Source organism: Cherax quadricarinatus, chromosome 18 (genome assembly GCF_038502225.1).
Source record: "Cherax quadricarinatus isolate ZL_2023a chromosome 18, ASM3850222v1, whole genome shotgun sequence".
NCBI classification, from domain to species: Eukaryota; Metazoa; Arthropoda; class Malacostraca; order Decapoda; family Parastacidae; genus Cherax; species Cherax quadricarinatus.
In genome coordinates, this window is record NC_091309.1 from 13,968,540 (window position 1) to 13,996,423 (window position 27,884).

A 27,884-nucleotide genomic window follows, 5' to 3' on the forward strand; every position below is an offset into this window, starting at 1 on the left:
GCGGGTCCAGGAGCTGTGATTAAACCCCTGCAACCACAAATACGTAAGTGCAAATAGGTAAGCACACACACACACACAAACGTATTCCTCGCCACCACATCCACCACACACTGTAACTCCTCCGACACACCCTCATTCACCACCACTTTGAAAAGAGCACAGAGGATAGGGTGGGGGTAACTCTTAACCAGATCCACTATTAGAAAGGGTAAATTAAATGTTAGAGAGTAAACACACAGCGTCAAGGACCACAAAATCACCAAGACCGATTAGGAATGTTTGAGATTATAAATGTGAAGTGATTCACAGTATATTTACTGTGGATGGAAGTTTAAATAACGTGTACGTCAACCCCTAAATTAGTGCTAAAGTAAGAGAGAACACTGTTATAACCAAAGTACAAACAAAAATGTTATTGAATATTCACAAAAGCGATGTGACTGGACGAGGTATCAGCCTGGGTGTTAAAAATAACTTGCATAAGAACTAGGCTATGTTCTCTTGATAACTTCTGTCATCTTTCTAGCGAACAAATTATAAAAGGGAAACATTGTGCCGTTCTTTAATAAAAAATGAGGACAGTGATGACCCCTTAAAGTTTAACAAGAGACTGTCTCACTAACGAGTTTTATTGTTAGAACTCAAGAAACAATCGTTAGAGAAAAATAATAAGGCACTTGTGAGAAAAATAAAACTTATCCAAATTTTGTATTACCGATAACTACTACGTAAAGACACACGTTGCTGAACCCGCTTTTACTGGACGATGTTTCGCTCTGTGTAGTTCTATCAACATAAGAACCTAACTAGCAAACAGTTCAATTTCAGATCAACTCAATCTTATATAATATAGACGAAGTCACTGCCTGCTAGGTTACTTGTTACGTTACCTTGGCTGAGTAGTAAGATATTAGTTACTTGTTACGTTACCCTGGCTGAGTAGTAAGATATTAGTTACTTGTTACGTTACCCTGGCTGAGTAGTAAGATATTAGTTACTTGTTACGTTACCCTGGCTGAGTAGTAAAATATTAGTTACTTGTTACGTTACCCTGGCTGAGTAGTAAGATATTAGTTACTTGTTACGTTACCCTGGCTGTGTGCTAAGATATTAGCTAAACTGGCAACACAGATGACTACAGTAACATAAATAAAGAGATTAAAGGGCATCAATTGTTACCTACTAGTCACTAGTGGTTGCAACAGACCACAAGGTGAAAATATCCCAGGCTGAGCGGCAGCTACAGTGAAGTTCATGGCAAACATCCAGAATATCAAGATTAAAGTAGTACATTATGACAATAACAACTCACAGGTAAGATAACAACAATGATCACTGGCCATGTTAAGGTAAATCAAAGTGTCTCAAATATTCAGTCGCTGTATAAATGGTTTTTTAGTAAACAATCTTACTGATACGTCATATTGTTTTCCGCTAATCACTCCATTAATCTTTTCAAGATTGATTACATCGACTCCAGGCTGAGGGGCTGATTATTACAGTCTCCTCCTATAGGTAAGGTTCGTCAGGAAACAGGACAAGTGTCTCCTGACGCGGGTCCTCGTCAGATGATGACCCGCCGTTGGAGCTTGTGACCATCTGAGTCTCCTGATCTTCACTATTCTTCTTTACTGAACAAATGAATGTGGCGAAACGTTTCCACAATAGATATCCAAGTGTTGCACATGTGTCTAATTTATCAACTTGAAGGCAAGTTTTCCCAAAGTACTCGCAGAAATAAGGATTGAAACATCAGTTCCTCTAAATTTTAGTGAGTGTAAAAACTGTGGCGCCTTTGATGTGAAGAGTTCAGAGGAACCAGCAAAGGCAGTGGAGAACGTCATGAGTGAGTTATCCAGGAGTCGTGCAAGAGGAATACCTGCTTTAACAATAAGAAGTCATCCAACAACCCCTAAAACACATACACACACACACGCACACACACACACACACACACACACACACACACACACAGAGTGGTGGAACACCTAAAAAGGAATGATCTCATCAACAGCAGCCAACATGGTTTCAGGGACGGGAAATCCTGTGTCACAAACCTACTGGAGTTCTATGACATGGTGACAGCAGTAAGACAAGAGAGAGAGGGGTGGGTGGATTGCATTTTCTTGGACTGCAAGAAGGCGTTTGACACAGTTCCACACAAGAGATTGGTGCAAAAACTGGAGGACCAAGCAGGGATAACAGGGAAGGCACTACAATGGATCAGGGAATACTTGTCAGGAAGACAGCAGCGAGTCATGGTACGTGGCGAGGTGTCAGAGTGGGCACCTGTGACCAGCGGGGTCCCGCAGGGGTCAGTCCTAGGACCAGTGCTGTTTCTGGTATTTGTGAACGACATGACGGAAGGAATAGACTCTGAGGTGTCCCTGTTTGCAGATGACGTGAAGTTGATGAGAAGAATTCACTCGATCGAAGACCAGGCAGAACTACAAAGGGATCTGGACAGGCTGCAGACCTGGTCCAGCAATTGGCTCCTGGAGTTCAATCCCACCAAGTGCAAAGTCATGAAGATTGGGGAAGGGCAAAGAAGGCCGCAGACGGAGTACAGTCTAGGGGGTCAGACTACAAACCTCACTCAAGGAAAAAGATCTTGGAGTGAGTATAACACCAGGCACATCTCCTGAAGCGCACATCAACCAAATAACTTCTGCAGCATATGGGCGCCTAGCAAACCTCAGAACAGCATTCCGACATCTTAATAAGGAATCATTCAGGACCCTGTACACCGTGTATGTTAGGCCCATATTGGAGTATGCGGCACCAGTTTGGAACCCACACCTAGCCAAGCACGTGAAGAAACTAGAGAAAGTGCAAAGGTTTGCAACAAGACTAGTCCCAGAGCTAAGAGGTATGTCCTACGAGGAGAGGTTAAGGGAAATCAACCTGACGACACTGGAGGACAGGAGAGATAGGGGGGACATGATAACGACATACAAAATACTGAGAGGAATTGACAAGGTGGACAAAGACAGGATGTTCCAGAGATTGGACACAGTAACAAGGGGACACAGTTGGAAGCTGAAGACACAGATGAATCACAGGGATGTTAGGAAGTATTTCTTCAGCCACAGAGTAGTCAGTAAGTGGAATAGTTTGGGAAGCGATGTAGTGGAGGCAGGATCCATACATAGCTTTAAGCAGAGGTATGATAAAGCTCACGGCTCAGGGAGAGTGACCTAGTAGCGATCAGTGAAGAGGCGGGGCCAGGAGCTCGGACTCGACCCCCGCAACCTCAACTAGGTGAGTACACACACACACACACACGAACTCAACATGCGATTCAAAGAAGTGTTCACAGAGGAAACAGAAGGGCCTCTAGAAAGTCGGAGAGGTGGGGTACATGATCACGTATTGAACACAATGCATACAACCGAGGAAGAAATAAAGAGGCTGCTAAGCGAGCTAGATACCTCAAAGGGGATGGGGACGGATAACATCTCTTCATGGGTCCTGAAAGAGGGAGCAGAGGCGCTATGTGTACCACTAACAACAATCTTCAACACATCTATCGAAACAGGGCGACTACCTCAGGTATAAAAGACAGCAAATGTAGTCCCAGTTTTTAAAAAAAAGAGGCATACACGAAGCATTAAACAACAGACCAGTGTCACTGACATGTACAGTATGCAAAGTCATGGAGATTATCAGGAGAGTGGTGGAGCACTTAGAAAGGAATGAGCTTATCAATGACAACCAACACGGTTTCAGGGACGGGAAATCATGTGCCACAAACCTCCTGGAGTTCTATGGTAGGGTGACAGTAGTAAGACAAGAGAGGGGTGGGTAGATTGCGTTTTCTTGGACTGTAAGAAGGCGTTTGACACAGTTCCACACAAGAGATTAATGCAAAAGCTGGAGGACCAGGCAGGGATAACAGGGAAAGCACTGCAACGGATCAGGGAATACCTGTCGGGAAGACAACAGCGAGTCATGGTATGTGACGAGGTGTCAGAGTGGGAGCCTGCGACGAGCGGGGTTCCACAGGGGTCAGTCCTAGGCCCGGTGCTGTTTCTGATATATGTGAAGGACATGACGGAAGGAATAGACTCAGAAGTGTCCCTCTTTGCAGCACCTAAAGTCGGTACCTGACCAACCGGGCTGTGGTTCGTACGTTGGATTGCGTGCAGCCTGCAGTAACAGCCTGGTTGATCAGGCCCTGATCCACCATGAGGCTTGGTCACAGACCGGGCCGCGGGGGCGTTGACCCCCGGAACTCTCTTCAGGTAAACTCCAGGTAATGATGTGAAGTTGATGAGAATAATTCAGTCGGACGAGGACCAGGCAGAACTACAAAGGGATCTGGACAGACTGCAGGCCTGTTCCAGAAACTGGCTCCTGGAGTTCAACCCCGCCAAGTGCAAAGTCATGAAGATTGGGGAAGGGCAAAGAAAACCGCAGGCGGAGTACAGTCTAGGGGGCTAGAGACTACAAACCTCATTCAAGAAAAAAGGATCTTAGGGTGAGTATAACACCGGGCACATCTGAGGCGCACAAGGAGAGGTTAAGGGAAATCGACCTAACGACACTGGATGACAGGAGAGTTAGGGGGGATATGATAACGATATATAAAATACTGAGAGGAATCGACAAGGTGGACAGAGACATGATGTTCCAGAGATGGGACACAGCAACAAGGAGACACAATTGGAAGTTGAAGACACAGGTGAATCACAGAGATGTTAGGAAGTATTTCCTCAGCCAAAGAGTTGTCAGGAAGTGGAATAGTCAAGAAAGTAATGTAGTGGAGGCAGGATTCATACATAGCTTGAAGAGGAACGATAAAGCTCATGGAGGAGGGGAGAGAGTGGACCTAGTAGCGACCAGCGAAGAGGTGGGGCCAGGAACTGTGAGTCGACCTTTGCAACCACAAATAGGTGAGTAACCACACACACACACACACACACACACACACACACACACACACACACACACACACACACACACAAACTACACTCTTAACTACCTCACAAATCCTCTCTTCTCTACTCCATCCATCCATAATAATTCTCCCACACTTTCCTACTTAACCCCCCCTTCTTTCATTCACTCATTTCCACCGCCTTTCACCTGACCTATTTGGGCATCTCTTTTTCTTTCTTCAGCTTCACTCTCTTTCCCCTCCTCTCACCATCTGCCCTGCCCCACCCTCTTTTCCACCTCACCCTCATCATCTGCCCTTCCCCAACCCCCCTTCCTCGCCAGTTCCTCTTGTTATCTCTTCCTCTTCCTTCTCTATCTCCACTATCACCTCTTCCTCCCCCCCCTCCCTCATCTTACTCCTGCACCTCTTGCTTCCTCATTGCTCCGTCACTCCTCTAACTACTTCCTCTAATTAGCCGCTGATGTTATCACAATTACCGAGTGGTGGTCTTTTCACTCCCCCCCCCTTCTCTCTCTCTCTCTCTCCCTCTCCCTCTCTCTCTCTCTTTACACAGGGTTTAAGGTTCTTAACTTTATTTAGAAACTAAGAGCTGTTACCAACATCAGCTCATTTGAAAACCTTTTTATTGTTATGAGACATACAAACAGGGAACAGGATGAAGTTGCAGCCATCTGTGGACCAGTGATTTCATTTGGTCAACTGAATTTATTTCGTTGATGTCATTATTCTGTACGAACATGTTCTGGAGAAGCGATGTTCTGAACAAAGGTACAATCACTCTCTCTGTTTCTCTCCCTCTCTTTTTCTTTCTCGTTATAAACACGAATGGGCCATGCAACGCCTGATGGAATGAGAAGTAATCAGGTTTGAGTCGGGGCAAGGAAGGGCAGCTCTGATTCCTCAGATCAAGAGTCCTCTTCCCCCCAATATCAAGGCACCACAACCTTGAACAGCGAACTTGTCTTCAGGAATGTGGAGACTGCTTCACCTTGTGTCGTGTTCCTCTGGCTAGTTGGTCGACTGACATCTAAGAACAAGTAACTTTCACAAGAACAATGTCCTATTGGGCTGCACCAGCAGTGTTCCACGAATGGGTAGTGTTCCAGACTTGGGTAGTGTTCCAGACCTGAGTATTGTTCCAGGCCTTTGTGGTGTTCCAGACCTGGGTACTGTTCCAGACCTGGGTGATGGTTCCAGGCCTGGGTGGTGTTCCAGACCTTTTGTGGTGTTCCAGGCCTGGGTGGTGTTCCAGACCTGGGTATTGTTCCAGGCCTTAGTGGTGTTCAGACCTGGGTATTGTTCCAGACCTGGGTGACGGTTCCAGGCCTGGAGTTTACCTGGAGAGGGTTTCGGGGGTCAACGCCCCCGCGGCCCGGTCTGAGACCAGGCCTCATGGTGGATCAGGGTCTGATCAACCAGGCTGTTACTGCTGGCCGTACGCAAGTTGGCGTACGAACCACAGCCCGGTTGGTCAGGTACTGACTTTAGGTGCCTGTCCAGCTCCTTCTTGAAGACAGCCAGGGGTCTATTGGTAATCCCCCGCATGTATGCTTGGAGGCAACTGAATAGTCTTGGGCCCCGGACACTTATTGTGTTGTCTCTCAGTGGGAATGTTGCATCTCCTGCAGAGTCTTTTGCTTTCAAATGGAGTGATTTTCGTGTGCAGGTTTGGTACCAATTCCTCCAGGACCTTCCAAGTGTATATTATCATGTATCTCTCTCGCCTGCGTTCGAGGGAATACAGATCAAGAACATTCAACCGTTCCCAATAGTTTAGGTGCCTTATCGCACTTATATGTGCCGTGAAAGTTCTTTGTACACTCCAATGTCGCCAGCCTTGAAGGGGGCCGTTAGTGTACAGCAGTATTCCAGCCTAGAGAGCACAAGCGATTTGAAGCCTGGGTGGTATTCCAGACCTGTGTGGTGTTCCAGACTTGGGTGAAAGACACTGGCTGTAACTCTGACACAGGATATACACTCTGTTGGGTGTATTTCTCTCAGCGCTTCATGTATGCTGAGAGTTTCCTTTAATTTCTTAAATAGGAATTAAAGTATTCTTGTCTGGCGGATAACAGGTTACAGTGCAGCCTTTTTGACCTTCCTGTAGCCGACAGGCTTTAAACCCCATTAACCTACCCAATTCTGGTGCCAAAAATTTTCAAGAAAAGTCAGAAGGTTAACAATAGAGCTGAAATCCCTATTCCCTATTATACTTATCTTGACTGCACACACGCTAAACGTAACTACACACACACACACACACACACACACACACATATTCTGTATACCGTGTACGTCAAGTCTATATTAGAGTATGCAGCACCAGTTTGGAACCCACACCCTGGCATGTCCTACGAGGTGAGGTTAAGAGAAATTGACCTTACGACACTGGAGGACAGGAGAGTTAGGAGAGACATGATAACAATATATAAAATACTGAGAGAAATCGACAAGATGGACAGAGATAAGATGTTCCAGAGATGGGACACAGCGACAATGGGTCACAATTGGAAGTTGAAAACTCAGATGAGTAACAAAGATGTTAGGAAGTATTTCTTCAGTCACAGAGTTGTCAGACAGTGGAATAGTCTGGAGGTATGATAAAGCTCACAGAGCAGGGAGTGAGTGACCCAGTAGCGACCAGTGAAGAGGCGTGGCCAGGATCTATGACTCGATCCCTGCAACCACAACTGAGTACACACACACACACATACACAGTAGCGAAAGTTTTGGAGCTGCCGTAGCTAATGAATTCTTAGTAGAATACTTTAAAAATATATTTATTGCTCTACTGAAGTCTGCCAGCTCAGGCTGACACATTTCATTACTTCTCGTGGTACAACCATTCTGTCTGGTGAAGTGTGATAGGGAAACACAGGTAGCTTTCGTTCCCACTGTGTAACTATTATACAGAACAAGACAACAACACACTGCAGGTGTTCCCACTATGTAACTATCATACAGAACAAGACAACACACTGCGAGTGTTCCCACTGTGTAACAATCATAAAGAACAAGACAACAACACATTGCTTGTGTTCTCACAGTGTAACATACAGAACAAGGTAGCAGCAACATACTGCGAGTGTTCCCACAGTGTCGTGCACAGAACACGCAACATACAGCAAGCATCACACAACCACGTCTTGCCCGCCCTCTATCGGACATTTACTGTCGCATGGTGGTCGAGGACCCACCACTACACTTGAAATGGCTTCCAGTTATAAACTGATACCATTGCGTGGGAATATCTCCCATACCCCGGTGAGTACAGTCCTGCGTCTAGAGGTGTAATCTTGGTTACCCAGGCATGATGAGATGACAGGTACCTAGGCTGGATTTAATAGATGATATGATTGATGTACTGGCTAACCAGGTCACCAGTCACGATGACACACCTCTCTTCAAGACAGTTATCACTCCACCAGAGATGACAAACAACAATGTTACTAGACCAGAGGAGATAACAAACAACACTGTTATCACCTCACCCGGGAAGATAACACTGTTATCACTCCACCAGGGAAGATAACACTGTTATCACTCCACCAGGGAAGATAACACTGTTATCACTCCACCAGGGAAGATAACACTGTTATCACTCCACCAGGGAAGATAACGCTGTTATCACTCCACCAGGGAAGATAATACTGTTATCACTCCACCAGGGAAGATAACACTGTTATCACCCCACCCGGGAAGATAACACTGTTATCACTCCACCAGGGAAGATAACACTGTTATCACTCCACCAGGGAAGATAACACTGTTATCACTCCACCAGGGAAGATAACACTGTTATCACTCCACCCGGGAAGATAACACTGTTATCACTCCACCAGGGAAGATAACACTGTTATCATGCCACCAGGGAAGATAACGCTGTTATCACTCCACCAGGGAAGATAACACTGTTATCACTCCACCAGGGAAGATAACACTGTTATCACTCCACCAGGGAAGATAACACTGTTATCACTCCACCAGGGAAGATAATACTGTTATCACTCCACCAGGGAAGATAACGCTGTTATCACTCCACCAGGGAAGATAACACTGTTATCACTCCACCCGGGAAGATAACACTGTTATCACGCCACCAGGGAAGATAACACTGTTATCACTCCACCAGGGAAGATAATACTGTTATCACTCCACCAGGGAAGATAACACTGTTATCACTCCACCAGGGAAGATAACGCTGTTATCACTCCACCAGGGAAGATAACACTGTTATCACTCCACCAGGGAAGATAACACTGTTATCATGCCACCAGGGAAGATAACGCTGTTATCACTCCACCCGGGAAGATAACACTGTTATCATGCCACCAGGGAAGATAACGCTGTTATCACTCCACCCGGGAAGATAACACTGTTATCACTCCACCAGGGAAGATAACACTGTTATCATGCCACCAGGGAAGATAACGCTGTTATCACTCCACCCGGGAAGATAACACTGTTATCACTCCACCAGGGAAGATAACACTGTTATCACTCCACCAGGGAAGATAACACTGTTATCACTCCACCAGGGAAGATAATACTGTTATCACTCCACCAGGGAAGATAACGCTGTTATCACTCCACCAGGGAAGATAACACTGTTATCACTCCACCCGGGAAGATAACACTGTTATCACGCCACCAGGGAAGATAACACTGTTATCACTCCACCAGGGAAGATAACACTGTTATCACTCCACCAGGGAAGATAACACTGTTATCACTCCACCAGGGAAGATAACGCTGTTATCACTCCACCAGGGAAGATAATACTGTTATCACTCCACCAGGGAAGATAACACTGTTATCACTCCACCAGGGAAGATAACACTGTTATCACTCCACCAGGGAAGATAACGCTGTTATCACTCCACCAGGGAAGATAACACTGTTATCACTCCACCAGGGAAGATAACACTGTTATCACTCCACCAGGGAAGATAACACTGTTATCACTCCACCCGGGAAAATAACACTGTTATCACTCCACCAGGGAAGATAACACTGTTATCATGCCACCAGGGAAGATAACACTGTTATCACTCCACCAGGGAAGATAACACTGTTATCACTCCACCAGGGAAGATAACACTGTTATCACTCCACCCGGGAAAATAACACTGTTATCACTCCACCAGGGAAGATAACACTGTTATCATGCCACCAGGGAAGATAACACTGTTATCACTATCACCTCCCCCTCCTTCCTCCACTCTGCCTTCACCCCATCCATGCTTTCTCTCCCTTCAATCGGGCCGTGTAATGACCAGTATAATACAACCGGGCAATGATAGAACCATGTAAGTATAACGATAGTAACTATCTTCCACCAGACGTCTATCTCTTCTCCACCTCATCTCCAACACCACCCCCTCCACCACCACCACCACCAACAACAGCAACAACACAACAACAACCACCAACAATAATAACACCACCACCACCCCGAACAACAACACCTCTATCACCAACAACACATACCACCATCACAATCACCACCATCACCAGTAATACACACCACCAGCACAACCAACACCAGTACTACCACCAACACCAACACTCACAACAAACACCAACAACAACACAAACAACACACACCTGCAGGGCCAGGAGCTGAGTATCGACCCTTGCAACCACAATTAGGTGAGTACACCACGACCAACAAAAACAACGTCTCCTTCCCCCTCCCTCCCCCCCACCTACTCCCAGGTAACAGCACACTGCTGATATAATCAACAGTATTCCAAACACAGTATGGCGAACATGATGCAAGTGAACTCTGGACTGTGCAAGAGTGCAGATGATCATTGAACTAAGGTGAACATTGAACTAAGGCGATCATTGAACTAAGGTGAACATTGAACTAAGATGAACAAGTTACACTGAAAATGTAACTTAATTTAAATACAATAAGACTGTTTCAACAAAACAGCCAAGTACATAATGGTCAACAGAACAACCAAGTACACAACCGTTGAACAGAATAACCAAGTACACATCTGTTCAACAGAATAACCAAGTACACAACTGTTCAACAGAATAACCAAGTACACAACCGTTCAACAGAATAACCAAGTACACAACTGTTCAACAGAATAACCAAGTACACAACCGTTCAACAGAATAACCAAGTACACAACCGTTCAACAGAATAACCAAGTACACAACTGTTCAACAGAATAACCAAGTACACAACTGTTCAACAGAATAACCAAGTACACAACTGTTCAACAGAATAACGAAGTACACAACTGTTCAACAGAATAACCAAGTACACAACTGTTCAACAGAATAACCAAGTACACAACTGTTCAACAGAATAACCAAGTACACAACCGTTCAACAGAATAACCAAGTACACAACCGTTCAACAGACGAAGTAGAAGAAGAAAAGACAAGAGAAAATAATTATCAAAAAACGCTAAACCCACTAGGGTTATACAGCGCTGAGAAGAAGAAAAGAGGAGAACAAAAAGAAGCAGCAGAAGAAGAAGAAGAAAAAGAAGAAATAAGAAAAGAAGAAGGTATTATTACTCCAAGATAATGCAGGAAAGTCCAGCAGTGTGATATACTTGTTAGGATCCTCTTGTGTCATGTCTCCTAGCAGCGTGTCATGTCTCCTAGCAGCGTGTGCACCCACAACATCACTACATCAACACTGGGTGTTGATACATTCATGTCTCCTAGCAGCGTGTCATGTCTCCTAGCAGCGTGTCATGTCTCCTAGCAGCTTGTGCATCCACAACATCACTACATCAACACTGGGTGTTGATACAATCATGTCTCCTAGCAGCGTGTCATGTCTCCTAGCAGCGTGTGCACCCACAACATCACTACATCAACACTGGGTGTTGATACAATCATGTCTCCTAGCAGCGTGTCATGTCTCCTAGCAGCGTGTGCACCCACATCACTACATCAACACTGGGTGTTGATACAATCATGTCTCCTAGCAGCGTGTCATGTCTCCTAGCAGCGTGTGCACCCACAACATCACTACATCAACACTGGGTGTTGATACAATCATGTCTCCTAGCAGCGTGTCATGTCTCCTAGCAGCGTGTGCACCCACAACATCACTACATCAACACTGGGTGTTGATACAATCATGTCTCCTAGCAGCGTGTCATGTCTCCTAGCAGCGTGTGCACCCACAACATCACTACATCAACACTGGGTGTTGATACAATCATGTCTCCTAGCAGCGTGTCATGTCTCCTAGCAGCGTGTGCACCCACAACATCACTACATCAACACCACCACCGGGTGCTGATACATTCATACATTCCGCCTTGTCTGGGGACTGAAATCAAATCCTTTCAGCTGTGAGCCGTAAGCTGTAGCATCAGTAGGTAGTGATGGATTCTAAGTAGAGTAAGCGCCTGGGAGCACCAACAAGAACTCAACAGTCAACACAACACTTGCAACAAGACTATCCCCCTAACAATGGTATGGTGAGACCCACAAGATGTGGAAAAAAGATACTTATGTGCAGTTTAGGACGTTTATTAGAGGTTAGGTTAGGTAAGGTTTGTGAGGAACCAGGACATGTTTCCTGACGGGAGTCTTAGTCTTATGATGACCTACAGCTGGAGCTTTTGGTCATCTGACCGACACATTCCACTGGCTTATCGGTCCACCCCTTTAAAAATTATACTGATCATTATTAATGAACATTTTTTGTAGTTTTTAATAAATACCGATAAATGTCTTCTAATAAATGTCCTGAACTATAAATAATTGTGTTTCCAGAAGACTAGGCTGCCACACTTCACACAGTTTCTCACGTCACTCACCAACCACGGGGAATTCCTCAAGCCATAACATTGTTACATGTTCCCCTCCAACTTAACTACCCAGAAAATATCGCAATATAAAAGAAACAAAAACACAAAAGGAGGCGGAGTGCAGGTCACTCACCCATAGGGACACAGGCATCCCCAGAGGTCAACCGTTTATTGCAGAGCTCCGTTCTGACCCGTCACTCTGGCCACGACCTCAGGCTGAAAAAAAAGAAAAATGGGTAAGATATCTCCATATTTTGGCAAAGTGGCTCTCCTTTTTTTTTTTTGCAACTGAATACGGCAAAAAAACAAAAAGTCCAACAGATGTGACTCGTTGCAGGGATGTACATGTTGAGGAAGGCGAAGTCAAGATATGTGTGAGTTCATTACCAAAACATCAGTTGGAAAGGCGATGACAGCCCAGCCCCACACAACACAGCCTCACCTCACACCTCTAGCATTCATAAGCAGCAACTACCTATAAAAAAAAACGTTGCGGATTCCAGCGGGTCGCTGCATGAGTGAAGCCAGCATGCAGGGAAACGGACGCAGCATTAACAAGTGTTCGTGGGAGGGAGAAAATTGAGAGGTCCACGACTACTGTAGTCGCTGGCCACCGTGCGTCCTCTACGATAACTCTCAGAACGACTATTGTAGTCGCTGGCCACCGTGCGTCCTCTACGATAACTCTCAGAACGACTATTGTAGTCGCTGGCCACCGTGCGTCCTTTACTATAACTCTCAGAACGACTACTGTAGTCGCTGGCCACCGTGCGTCCTTTACGATAACTCTCAGAACGACTACTGTAGTCGCTGGCCACCGTGCGTCCTCTACCTGGAGTCTACCTGTAGGGTATTCCGGGGATCAACGCCCCCGCGGCCCGGTCCACGACCAGGCCTCCCGGTGGATCAGGGCCTGATCAACCAAGCTGTTACTGCTGGCCGCACGTAGTCCAACGTAAGAACCACAGCCCGGCTGATTCGGCACCTCCAGGTACCTCTTGAAGGCAGCCAGAGGCCTACTGGTAATTCCCCTACCTTACTCCTCATCACAAGCGGTAAATCCGTGAGAGTTCAATACTCTGAAAGCCTTATTATGCATCACATACCCATCCTGTGGGAGGTGGTTACCCCAGACCCATCCTGTGGGAGGTGGTTACCCCAGACCCATCCTGTGGGAGGTGGTTACCCCAGACCCATCCTGTGGGAGGTGGTTACCCCAGACCCATCCTGTGGGAGGTGGTTACCCCAGACCCATCCTGTGGGAGGTAGTTACCCCAGACCCATCCTGTGGGTGGTAGTTACCCCAGACCGTCCTGTGGGTGGTAGTTACCCCAGACTATCCTGTGGGAGGTAGTTACCCCAGACCATCCTGTGGGTGGTAGGTACCCCAGACCATCCAGTGGGTGGTAGCTACCCCAGACCATCCTGTGGGTGGTAGTTACCCCAGACCATCCTGTGGGTGGTAGTTACCCCAGACCATCCTGTGGGTGGTGGTTACCCCAGACCCATCCTGTGGGAGGTCGTTACCCCAGACCCATCCTGTGGGAGGTGGTTACCCCAGACCCATCCTGTGGGAGGTAGTTACCCCAGACCCATCCTGTGGGAGGTAGTTACCCCAGACCCATCCTGTGGGAGGTAGTTACCCCAGACCCATCCTGTGGGAGGTAGTTACCCCAGACCCATCCTGTGGGAGGTAGTTACCCCAGACCCATCCTGTGGGAGGTAGTTACCCCAGACCCATCCTGTGGGAGGTAGTTACCCCAGACCCATCCTGGGAGAGGGTTACCCCAGACCCATCCTGTGGGAGGTAGTTACCCCAGACCCATCCTGTGGGAGGTAGTTACCCCAGACCCATCCTGTGGGAGGTAGTTACCCCAGACCCATCCTGTGGGAGGTAGTTACCCCAGACCCATCCTGTGGGAGGTAGTTACCCCAGACCCATCCTGTGGGAGGTAGTTACCCCAGACCCATCCTGTGGGAGGTAGTTACCCCAGACCCATCCTGTGGGAGGTAGTTACCCCAGACCCATCCTGTGGGAGGTAGTTACCCCAGACCCATCCTGTGGGAGGTAGTTACCCCAGACCCATCCTGTGGGAGGTAGTTACCCCAGACCCATCCTGTGGGAGGTAGTTACCCCAGACCCATCCTGTGGGAGGTAGTTACCCCAGACCCATCCTGTGGGAGGTAGTTACCCCAGACCCATCCTGTGGGAGGTAGTTACCCCAGACCCATCCTGTGGGAGGTAGTTACCCCAGAACCATCCTGTGGGAGGTAGTTACCCCAGACCCATCCTGTGGGAGGTAGTTACCCCAGACCCATCCTGTGGGAGGTAGTTACCCCAGACCCATCCTGTGGGAGGTAGTTACCCCAGACCCATCCTGTGGGAGGTAGTTACCCCAGACCCATCCTGTGGGAGGTAGTTACCCCAGATCCATCCTGTGGGAGGTAGTTACCCCAGACCCATCCTGTGGGAGGTAGTTACCCCAGACCCATCCTGTGGGAGGTAGTTACCCCAGACCCATCCTGTGGGAGGTAGTTACCCCAGACCCATCCTGTGGGAGGTAGTTACCCCAGACCATCCTGTGGGAGGTAGTTACCCCAGACCCATCCTGTGGGAGGTAGTTACCCCAGACCATCCTGTGGGAGGTAGTTACCCCAGACCCATCCTGTGGGAGGTAGTTACCCCAGACCCATCCTGTGGGAGGTAGTTACCCCAGACCCATCCTGTGGGAGGTAGTTACCCCAGACCATCCTGTGGGAGGTAGTTACCCCAGACCCATCCTGTGGGAGGTAGTTACCCCAGACACATCCTGTGGGAGGTAGACCATCCTGTGGGAGGTAGTTACCCCAGACCCATCCTGTGGGAGGTAGTTACCCCAGACCCATCCTGTGGGAGGTAGTTACCCCAGACCCATCCTGTGGGAGGTAGTTACCCCAGACCATCCTGTGGGAGGTAGTTACCCCAGACCCATCCTGTGGGAGGTAGTTACCCCAGACCCATCCTGTGGGAGGTAGTTACCCCAGACCCATCCTGTGGGAGGTAGTTACCCCAGACCCATCCTGTGGGAGGTAGGGCCCCCAGACCCATCCTGTGGGAGGTAGTTACCCCAGACCCATCCTGTGGGAGGTAGTTACCCCAGACCATCCTGTGGGAGGTAGTTACCCCAGATCCATCCTGTGGGAGGTAGTTACCCCAGACCCATCCTGTGGGAGGTAGTTACCCCAGACCCATCCTGTGGGAGGTGGTTACCCCAGACCCATCCTGTGGGAGGTAGTTACCCCAGACCCATCCTGTGGGAGGTAGTTACCCCAGACCCATCCTGTGGGAGGTAGTTACCCCAGACCCATCCTGTGGGAGGTAGTTACCCCAGACCCATCCTGTGGGAGGTAGTTACCCCAGACCCATCCTGTGGGAGGTAGTTACCCCAGACCATCCTGTGGGTGGTAGTTACCCCAGACCATCCTGTGGGTGGTAGTTACCCCAGACCCATCCTGTGGGAGGTAGTTACCCCAGACCCATCCTGTGGGAGGTAGTTACCCCAGACCCATCCTGTGGGAGGTAGTTACCCCAGACACATCCTGTGGGAGGTAGTTACCCCAGACCATCCTGTGGGAGGTAGTTACCCCCCATCCTGTGGGAGGACCATCCTGTGGGTGGTAGTTACCCCAGACCATCCTGTGGGTGGTAGTTACCCCAGACCATCCTGTGGGTGGTAGTTACCCCAGACCATCCTGTGGGTGGTAGTTACCCCAGACCATCCTGTGGGTGGTAGTTACCCCAGACCATCCTGTGGGTGGTAGTTACCCCAGACCATCCTGTGGGTGGTAGTTACCCCAGACCATCCTGTGTGTGGTAGTTACCCCAGACCATCCTGTGGGTGGTAGTTACCCCAGACCATCCTGTGGGTGGTAGTTACCCCAGACCATCCTGTGGGTGGTAGTTACCCCAGACCATCCTGTGGGTGGTAGTTACCCCAGACCATCCTGTGCGAGGTAGTTACCCCAGACCATCCTACGGGTGGTAGTTACCCCAGACCATCCTGTGGATGGTAGTTACCCCAGACCATCCTGTGGGTGGTAGTTACCCCAGACAATCCTGTGGGTGGTAGTTACCCCAGACCATCCTGTGGGTGGTAGTTACCCCAGACCATCCTGTGGGTGGTAGTTACCCCAGACCATCCTGTGGGTGGTAGTTACCCCAGACCATCCTGTGGGTGGTAGTTACCCCAGACCATCCTGTGGGTGGTAGTTACCCCAGACCCTCGTGTGGGTGGTAGTTACCCCAGACCATCCTGTGGGAGGTAGTTACCCCAGACACATCCTGTGGGAGGTAGTTACCCCAGACCCATCCTGTGGGTGGTAGTTACCCCAGACCATCCTGTGGGTGGTAGTTACCCCAGACCATCCTGTGGGTGGTAGTTACCCCAGACCATCCTGTGGGTGGTAGTTACCCCAGACCATCCTGTGGGTGGTAGTTACCCCAGACCAACCGGAGGTAGGTAGTTAACCCAGACCCATCCTGTGGGTGGTAGTTACCCCAGACCATCCTGTGGGTGGTAGTTACCCCAGACCATCCTGTGGGTGGTAGTTACCCCAGACCATCCTGTGGGTGGTAGTTACCCCAGACCATCCTGTGGGTGGTAGTTACCCCAGACCATCCTGTGGGTGGTAGTTACCCCAGACCATCCTGTGGGTGGTAGTTACCCCAGACAATCCTGTGGGAGGTAGTTACCCCAGACACATCCTGTGGGAGGTAGTTACCCCAGACACATCCTGTGGGAGGTAGTTACCCCAGACACATCCTGTGGGAGGTAGTTACCCCAGACATAGGTGTAAGACACAATGATTGACTTTCTCTCAGTATACATAGAATAAGAACATTTTAGTTCTTATCTAAGAGATAAAATTATGCATGATGTTAAATAACAGCCTTAATGACCCTCGTGCAATGTATAGGTCGTATTCTTGATACTAGAGTCTAGGCGGGCAGCAGCTGGAATAGGCCTTAAAAATAAACAATGTGCAGGTAGACGCCACACCAATAAGATGAACAAAACTGCTGGGATTCCTTCTTGAATGGCTCTTCTTCTTCTTCTTCTGCTTCTTCTTGTATTCCTAATTATCCCTGGATCGTGGGTCGTCAATGGTTTAGTGTCTTAAAATATCTGAGATGGTGGATACTTCCGTGTCTCGCTGGGTCGTGTCTCGAAACAATTACACGCCGGCAAGTTGAGCATTTTATTACACTAACAAGAGGCCGCTAAGACCATGTGTTATCTGAACACTTGAAAAAAGTTGAGACTTGTGATAGTGGCGTAACATCCACCACTACACTACTGATGGTGGGGTGACATCCACCACCACTACACTACTGATGGTGGGGGTGACATCCACCACCACTACACTACTGATGGTAATTAATTTTTACAGTGGGCTAGAAGAAGATAAATTATGTAACATCACAGTCACTAGTGAGATGGTTGTGAAGCAGATAGACAGACTGAAGCAAAATAAGTCGCCGGGTCCTGATGAGGTTTTTTCAAGGGTTCTTAAGGAATGCAAAATGGAACTCTGTGAACCATTAACTAATATTTTTAATTTATCTCTTCAAACAGGTGTAGTGTCTGATATGTGGAAGATGGCTAATATAATTCCTATTTTTAAAACAGGGGACAAGTCGTTACCGTCAAATTACCGCCCAATAAGCCTGACCTCAATTGTAGGCAAATTACTAGAGTCAATTATAGCTGAGATTATAAGAAGCCATCTCGATAAGCATAGCTTGATTAATGATACTCAGCATGGATTCACAAGAGGCCGGTCTTGTCTAACTAATTTATTAACTTTCTTCAGTAAAGCTTTTGAGGCTGTTGACCACAAAAAAGAATTTGATATTATTTACTTAGATTTTAGTAAGGCTTTTGATAGAGTTCCGCACCATAGACTGTTAAAGAAAGTGGCAGCTCATGGCATTGGGGGAAAAGTGCTCTCGTGGATCGAGTCATGGCTCACTGACAGGAAGCAGAGAGTGTCCATAAATGGGGTTAAGTCCGAGTGGGGATCTGTAACAAGTGGCGTTCCACAGGGATCAGTCTTGGGCCCCTTGTTGTTTATAATATATATCAATGATCTTGATGAGGGAATTACTAGTGATATGAGCAAATTCGCCGATGACACAAAGATAGGTAGGATAATTGATTCAAACGTAGATGTTATGGAACTTCAGGGGGATTTAAACAAACTCTATTCTTGGTCAGAAAAGTGGCAGATGCAGTTCAATGTAGATAAATGCAAGGTTCTGAAGCTTGGGAGTGCCCATAACCCTAGTACTTATAAGTTAAATGATGTAGAACTTACCCATACAGATTGCGAAAAGGACTTGGGGGTTATGGTGAGCAGCAACCTTAAACCAAGACAGCAATGCCTAAGCGTACGTAATAAGGCAAATAGATTACTGGGATTTATATCAAGAAGTGTAAGCAACAGAAGTCCAGAGGTCATACTGCAGCTTTATACATCATTAGTAAGGCCTCACCTAGATTATGCAGTTCAGTTCTGGTCTCCGTATTACAAAATGGACATAAATTCGTTAGAAAACATTCAGCGTAGGATGACTAAATTAATACATAGCATTAGAAATCTTCCTTATGAAGAAAGATTGAAGACTCTTAAGTTACATTCACTTGTTAGACGAAGAATGAGGGGAGACCTGATCGAAGTGTATAAGTGGAAGATAGGTATTAATAAAGGGGATATTAACAAGGTCTTGAGGATGTCTGTCCAAGAGAGAACCCGCAGTAATGGATTTAAATTAGATAAGTTTAGATTTAGAAAGGACATAGGAAAGTATTGGTTTGGAAATAGGGTAGTTGTGTACGAATGGTATATAATACCGACAAGATGAGATTAAGACACATATGCAACATCTGGGTATCTTTATTGTAGACGTTTCGCCATCCAGTGGCTTTATCAATACAAATTCTAGGACATAACTTGAAGACAGTAGAACTATGTACAGAAGATGAGGTAATCAGTCCCTCAACCTAGGAGTAGGTGCGAAGAGCACCATAGTCGTGGAGAATCTCCACGACTATGGTGCTCTTCGCACCTACTCCTAGGTTGAGGGACTGATTACCTCATCTTCTGTACATAGTTCTACTGTCTTCAAGTTATGTCCTAGAATTTGTTGTTAGGTAAGACACATATGCAACAGTTAGACAACTTTATTCCGAAACGTTTCGCCTACACAGTAGGCTTCTTCAGTCGAGTACAGAAAAGTTGATAGAAGCAGAAGATACTTGAAGACGATGTAATCAGTCCATCACCCTTAAAGTTTTGAGGTGGTCAGTCCCTCAGTCTGGAGAAGAGCATTGTTCCGTTGTCTGAAACAATATGAAGTTGAAGTGACAGGATGGAGCCTTTATATAGTGCCAGGAGGTGAGACGTAGGTTGCTTTGGGAGGGCAGGTCCCTCTCAAACCCAGCCGTTCTCACTAGTAGAGGTCGAAGTTGATGGTCTGTACCAAGATACCCTTGTGTTGCAGTGTCTGACAGAATGAACTGCAACACAAGGGTATCTTGGTACAGACCATCAACTTCGACCTCTACTAGTGAGAACGGCTGGGTTTGAGAGGGACCTGCCCTCCCAAAGCAACCTACGTCTCACCTCCTGGCACTATATAAAGGCTCCATCCTGTCACTTCAACTTCATATTGTTTCAGACAACGGAACAATGCTCTTCTCCAGACTGAGGGACTGACCACCTCGAAACTTTAAGGGTGATGGACTGATTACATCGTCTTCAAGTATCTTCTGCTTCTATCAACTTTTCTGTACTCGACTGAAGAAGCCTACTGTGTAGGCGAAACGTTTCGAAATAAAGATACCTAACTGTTGCATATGTGTCTTACCTAACAATCTGTCGGTATTTTATACCATTTTAATGTTCATTCCTAGAATTTGTATTGATAAAGCCACTGGATGGCGAAACGTCTACAATAAAGATACCCAGATGTTGCATATGTGTCTTAATCTCAATAGGGTAGTTGATGAGTGGAACAGTCTACCTAGTTGGGTTATTGAGGCTAGGACTTTGGGTAGTTTCAAATCTAGGTTGGATAAGTACATGAGTGGGAGGGGTTGGATTTGAGTGGGACTTTCACATCAGAGCTTATTTCTTGGGTGGCATTGAAAATTGGGTTGGGCAAATGTTTTGTTAGTGGGATGAATTGTAAAGGACCTGCCTAGTATGGGCCAGCAGGCCTCCTGCAGCGTTCCTCCTTTCTTATGTTCTTATGTGACATACACCACCACTACACTACTGATGGTGGGGGTGACATCCACCACCACTACACTACTGATGGTGGGGGTGACATCCACCACCACTACACTACTGATGGTGGGGGTGACATCCACCACCACTACACTACTGATGGTGGGAGTGACATCCACCACCACTACACTACTGATATTGGGGTGACATCCACCACCACTACACTACTGATGGTGGGATTGACATCCACCACCACTACACTACTGATGGTGGGATTGACATCCACCACCACTATACTACTGATGGTGGGGTGACATCCACCACCACTACACTACTGATGGTGGGAGTGACATCCACCACCAGTACACTACTGATGGTGGGGGTGACATCCACCACCAGTACACTACTGATGGTGGGGGCGACATCCACCACCACTACACTACTGATGGTGGGGGTGACATCCACCACCACTACACTACTGATGGTGGGGGTGACATCCACCACCACTACACTACTGATGGTGGGAGTGACATCCACCACCACTACACTACTGATGGTGGGGTGACATCCACCACCACTACACTACTGATGGTGCGATTGATATCCACCACCACTACACTACTGATGGTGGGGTGACATCCACCACCACTACACTACTGATGGTGCGATTGACATCCACCACCACTACACTACTGATGGTGGGGTGACATCCACCACCACTACACTACTGATGATGGGGTGACATCCACCACCACTACACTACTGATGGTGGGGGTGACATCCACCAACACTACAACACTGATGGTGGGGGTGACATCCACCACCACTACACTACTGATGGTGGGGGTGACATCCACCACCACTACACTACTGATGGTGGGGGTGAAATCCACCACCACTACACTACTGATGGTGGGGGTGACATCCACCACCACTACACTACTGATGGTGGGGGTGACATCCACCACCACTGCACTACTGATGGTGGGATTGACATCCACCACCACTACACTACTGATGGTGGGGTGACATCCACCACCTCTACACTACTGACAGTGGGGTGACATCCACCACCACTACACTACTGATGGTGGGGTGACATCCACCACCACTACACTACTGATGGTGGGGGTGACATCCACCACCACTACACTACTGATGGTGGGGGTGACATCCACCACCACTACACTACTGATGGTGGGGGTGACATCCACCACCACTACACTACTGATGGTGGGGGTGATATCCACCACCACTACACTAATGATGGTGGGGGTGACATCCACCAACACTACACTACTGATGGTGGGGGTGACATCCACCACCACTACAATACTGATGGTGGGGGTGACATCCACCACCACTACACTACTGATGGTGGGAGTGACATCCACCACCACTACACTACTGCTGGTGGAGTGACATCCACCACCACTACACTACTGATGGTGGGGTGACATCCACCACCACTACACTACTGATGGTGGAGTGACATCCACCACCACTACACTACTGATGGTGGAGTGACATCCACCACCACTACACTACTGATGGTGGGAGTGACATCCACCACCACCACACTACTGATGGGGGGGTGACATCCACCACCACTACACTACTGATGGTGGGGTGACATCCACCACCACTACACTACTGATGGTGGGATTGACATCCACCACCACTACACTACTGATGGTGGGATTGACATCCACCACCACTATACTACTGATGGTGGGGTGACATCCACCACCACTACACTACTGATGGTGGGAGTGACATCCACCACCAGTACACTACTGATGGTGGGGGTGACATCCACCACCAGTACACTACTGATGGTGGGGGTGACATCCACCACCACTACACTACTGATGGTGGGGTGACATCCACCACCACTACACTACTGATGGTGGGGTGACATCCACCACCACTACACTACTGATGGTGGGGTGACATCCACCACCACTACACTACTGATGGTGGGGTGACATCCACCACCACTACACTACTGATGGTGGGGTGACATCCACCACCACTACACTACTGATGGTGGGGTGACATCCACCACCACTACACTACTGATGGTGGGAGTGACATCCACCACCACTACACTACTGATGGTGGGGTGACATCCACCACCACTACACTACGGATGGTGGGGGTGACATCCACCACCACTACATACCACCACCACTACACTACTGATGGTGGGGGTGCCATCCACCACCACTACACTACTGATGGTGGGGGTGACATCCACCACCACTACACTACTGATGGTGGGGGTGACATCCACCACCACTACACTACTGATGGTGGGGGTGACATCCACCACCACTACACTACTGATGGTGGGGGTGACATCCACCACCACTACACTACTGATGGTGGGGGTGACATCCACCACCACTACACTACTGATGGTGGGGGTGACATCCACCACTACTACACTACTGATGGTGGGAGTGACATCCACCACCACTACACTACTGATGGTGGGGTGACATCCACCACCACTACACTACTGATGGTGGGGGTGACATCCACCACCACTACACTACTGATGGTGGGAGTGACATCCACCACCACTACACTACTGATGGTGGGGGTGACATTCACCACCACTACACTACTGATGGTGGGGGTGACATCCACCACCACTACACTACTGATGGTGGATTGACATCCACCACCACTACACTACTGATGGTGGGGGTGACATCCACCACCACTACACTACTGATGGTGGGATTGACATCCACCACCACTACACTACTGATGGTGGGATTGACATCCACCACCACTACACTACTGATGGTGGGGGTGACATCCACCACCACTACACTACTGATGGTGGGATTGACATCCACCACCACTACACTACTGATGGTGGGGGTGACATCCACCACCACTACATTACTGATGGTGGGGGTGACATCCACCACCACTACACTACTGATGGTGGGGGTGACATCCACCACCACTACACTACTGATGGTGGGGGTGACATCCACCACCACTGCACTACTGATGGTGGGGTGACATCCACCACCACTACACTACTGATGGTGGGGGTGACATCCACCACCACTACACTACTGATGGTGGGGTGACATCCACCACCACTACACTACTGATGGTGGGAGTGACATCCACCACCACTACACTACTGATGGTGGAGGTGACATCCACCACCACTACACTACTGATGGTGGGGTGACATCCACCACCACTACACTACTGATGGTGGGGGTGACATCCACCACCACTACACTACTGATGGTGGGGGTGACATCCACCACCACTACACTACTGATGGTGGGGGTGACATCCACCACCAATACACTACTGATGGTGGGGGTGACATCCACCACCAATACACTACTGATGGTGGGGGTGACATCCACCACCACTACACTACTGATGGTGGGGCTGACATCCATCACCACTACACTACTGATAGTGGGGGTGACATCCACCACCACTACACTACTGATGGTGGGGTGACATCCACCACCACTACACTACTAATGGTGGGGGTGACATCCACCACCACTACACTACTGATGGTGGGGGTGACATCCACCACCACTACACTACTGATGGTGGGGGTGACATCCACCACCACTACACTACTGATGGTGGGGGTGACATCCACCACCAATACACTACTGATGGTGGGGGTGACATCCACCACCAATACACTACTGATGGTGGGGGTGACATCCACCACCACTACACTACTGATGGTGGGGCTGACATCCATCACCACTACACTACTGATAGTGGGGGTGACATCCACCACCACTACACTACTGATGGTGGGGTGACATCCACCACCACTACACTACTAATGGTGGGGGTGACATCCACCACCACTACACTACTGATGGTGGGGCTGACATCCACCACCACTACACTACTGATGGTTGGGGTGACATCCACCACCACTAAACTACTGATAGTGGGGGTGACATCCACCACCACTCCACCACCGGTGATGGTGGAGTGACATCCACCACTACACTACTGACAGTGGGAGTGACATCCACCACCAATACACTTCTGATGGTGGGAGGGACATCCACCACCACTACACTACTGATGGTGGGGGTGACATCCACCACCACTCCACCACCGGTGATGGTGGAGTGACATCCACCACCACTACACTACTGATGGTGGGGGTGACATCCACCACCACTACACTACTGATGGTGGGGGTGACATCCACCACCACTACACTACTGATGATGGGGTTGACATCCACCACCACTACACTACTGATGGTGGGGGTGACATTCACCACCACTACACTACTGATGGTGGGGGTGACATCCACCACCACTCCACCACCGGTGATGGTGGGGGTGACATCCACCACCACTACACTACTGATGGTGTGGGTGACATCCACCACCATAACACTACTGATGGTGGGGGTGACATCCACCACCACTACACTACTGATGGGGGTGACATCCACCACCACTACACTACTGATGGTGGGGGTGACATCCACCACCACTACACTACTGATGGGGTGACATCCACCATCACTGCACTACTGATGGTGGAGGTGACATCCACCACCACTACACTACTGATGGTGGGGGTGACATTCACCACCACTACACTACTGATGGTGGGGGTGACATCCACTACCACTCCACCACCGGTGATGGTGGAGTGGCATCCACCACCACTACACTACTGATGGTGGGGGTGACATCCACCACCACTACACTACTGATGGTGGGGGTGATATCCACCACCACTACACTACTGATGGTGGGGGTGACATCCACCACCACTACACTACTGATGGTGGAGGTGACATCCACCACCACTACACTACTGATGGTGGGGGTGACATCCACCACCACTACACTACTGATGGTGGGGGTGACATCCACCACCACTACACTACTGATGGTGGAGGTGACATCCACCACCACTACACTACTGATGGTGGGGGTGACATTCACCACCACTACACTACTGATGGTGGAGGTGACATCCACCACCACTACACTACTGATAGTGGGAGTGACATCCACCACCACTACACTCCTGATGGTGGGGTGACATCCACCACCACTACACTACTGATAGTGGGAGTGACATCCACCACCACTACACTCCTGATGGTGGGGTGACATCCACCACCACTACACTACTGATAGTGGGAGTGACATCCACCACCACTACACTACTGATGGTGGAGGTGACATCCACCACCACTACACTACTGATAGTGGGAGTGACATCCACCACCACTACACTCCTGATGGTGGTGTCAGCATAGTTGCTGATCCCCCTTACATGTGTTGTATAGCTTATCTGAGTATCATAGTACCATCCATATGTTTTATATATGTGATCCCTTACTAGGCCTAGTGACTGTTTGTGTGACGTCACGTGATGCGCATGTGTGCGCGAGTACCTCTGTAACTTCCTCAGTCCACGCATAGGTCAACACAAGGCAGGTTGGGCTCCCTTATCCCAGTCTGACAATATATAGTGTTGTGATGAATGGTTTTGAAAAACCGACAAGTTGAAGAATTGATTACCTCAAACTTCTCCTCTCCTTACCGATTTCAACTTTGTATTTGACTGATGAAGCCACTGTGTGGCGAAACGTTTCTTCAATAAAGATTCCCATGTGTTGCATAAGTGTCTCAATTCTTCAATATATAGTGTTACCATCCACAAGTGTGTTTATCTTCAACCATCATATCTCCTTTCGAACCCCCACGACAGTGGGGGTGACATCCACCACCACTCCACCACCGGTGATGGTGGAGTAACATCCACCACCACTCCACTTGTGTTAGATAAACCTATGACTGGTTTAAGGACAACACTACCAACACCTCCACTATCCTCCACACTACCAACACCTCCACTATCCTCCACACTACCAACACCTCCACTATCCTCCACACTACCAACACCTCCACTATCCTCCACGCTACCAACACCTCCACTATCCTCCACACTACCAACACCTCCACTATCCTCCACACTACCACACCTCTATCCTCCACACTACCAACACCTCCACTATCCTCCACGCTACCAACACCTCCACTATCGTCCACACTACCAACACCTCCACTATCCTCCACACTACCAACACCTCCACAATCCTCCACACTACCAACACCTCCACTATCCTCTACACTACCAACACCTCCACAATCCTCCACACTACCAACACCTCCACAATCCTCTACACTACCAACACCTCCACAATCCTCCACACTACAAACACCTCCACAATCCTCCACGCTACCAACACCTCCACTATGCTCTCCTGTTACTGCTCCATACACTGTCCCGAATCTGCACACAGAAACAACTCTCTACGAAAGTAAAAGTCTGGGCAGGCGATGCAAAATACCCCCAATTAAAAGTAGGGACGCCATTGGTACACTAAGAGAAAACACCGTAAGTGTCTGGGGCCCAAGACTGTTCAACTCCCTCCCATCAAGCATCAGGGGAATTACCAATAAACCCCTGGCTGCCTTCAGGAGAGAGCTGAACAGATACGTAAAGTCAGTGCCGGATCAGCCGGGCTGTGGCTCGTACGTTGGACTGCGTGCGGCCAGCAGTAACAGCCTGGTTGATCAGGCTCTGATCCACCGGGAGGCCTGGTCGTGGACCGGGCCGCGGGGGCGTTGATCCCCGGATTAACCTCCAGGTAGACTCCAGGTACACAGTTAACACGGGAGTACAAACTACTCCATTATTACACAATACAAAATACAGAGTGAAAGTGGTGCTTCGAGGACCTTGTTATTATCTTATACTTACGAGGAGTGAACATTGTCTGGAGGCTGAGATCATCTTCCTCTACATGTCCACGTTACTCACCCTTAACCTCCACCACCTCCTTCTCCTCTTCCATC

The 27,884-nt window shown here is 48.5% G+C and overlaps 1 protein-coding gene across 1 annotated transcript in view; it reads right to left on the reverse strand.

The window, feature by feature from the left end:
- Positions 1 to 27,884, reverse strand: part of Cad88C (cadherin 88C) — a 346,082-nt gene that overhangs the window by 297,122 nt on the left and 21,076 nt on the right. Inside the window, exon 2 of the mRNA XM_070086212.1 lies at positions 12,833 to 12,915. The gene's annotated coding sequence lies outside the window, so the exon portion shown is untranslated. The remainder of the gene's footprint in view (positions 1 to 12,832; positions 12,916 to 27,884) is intronic.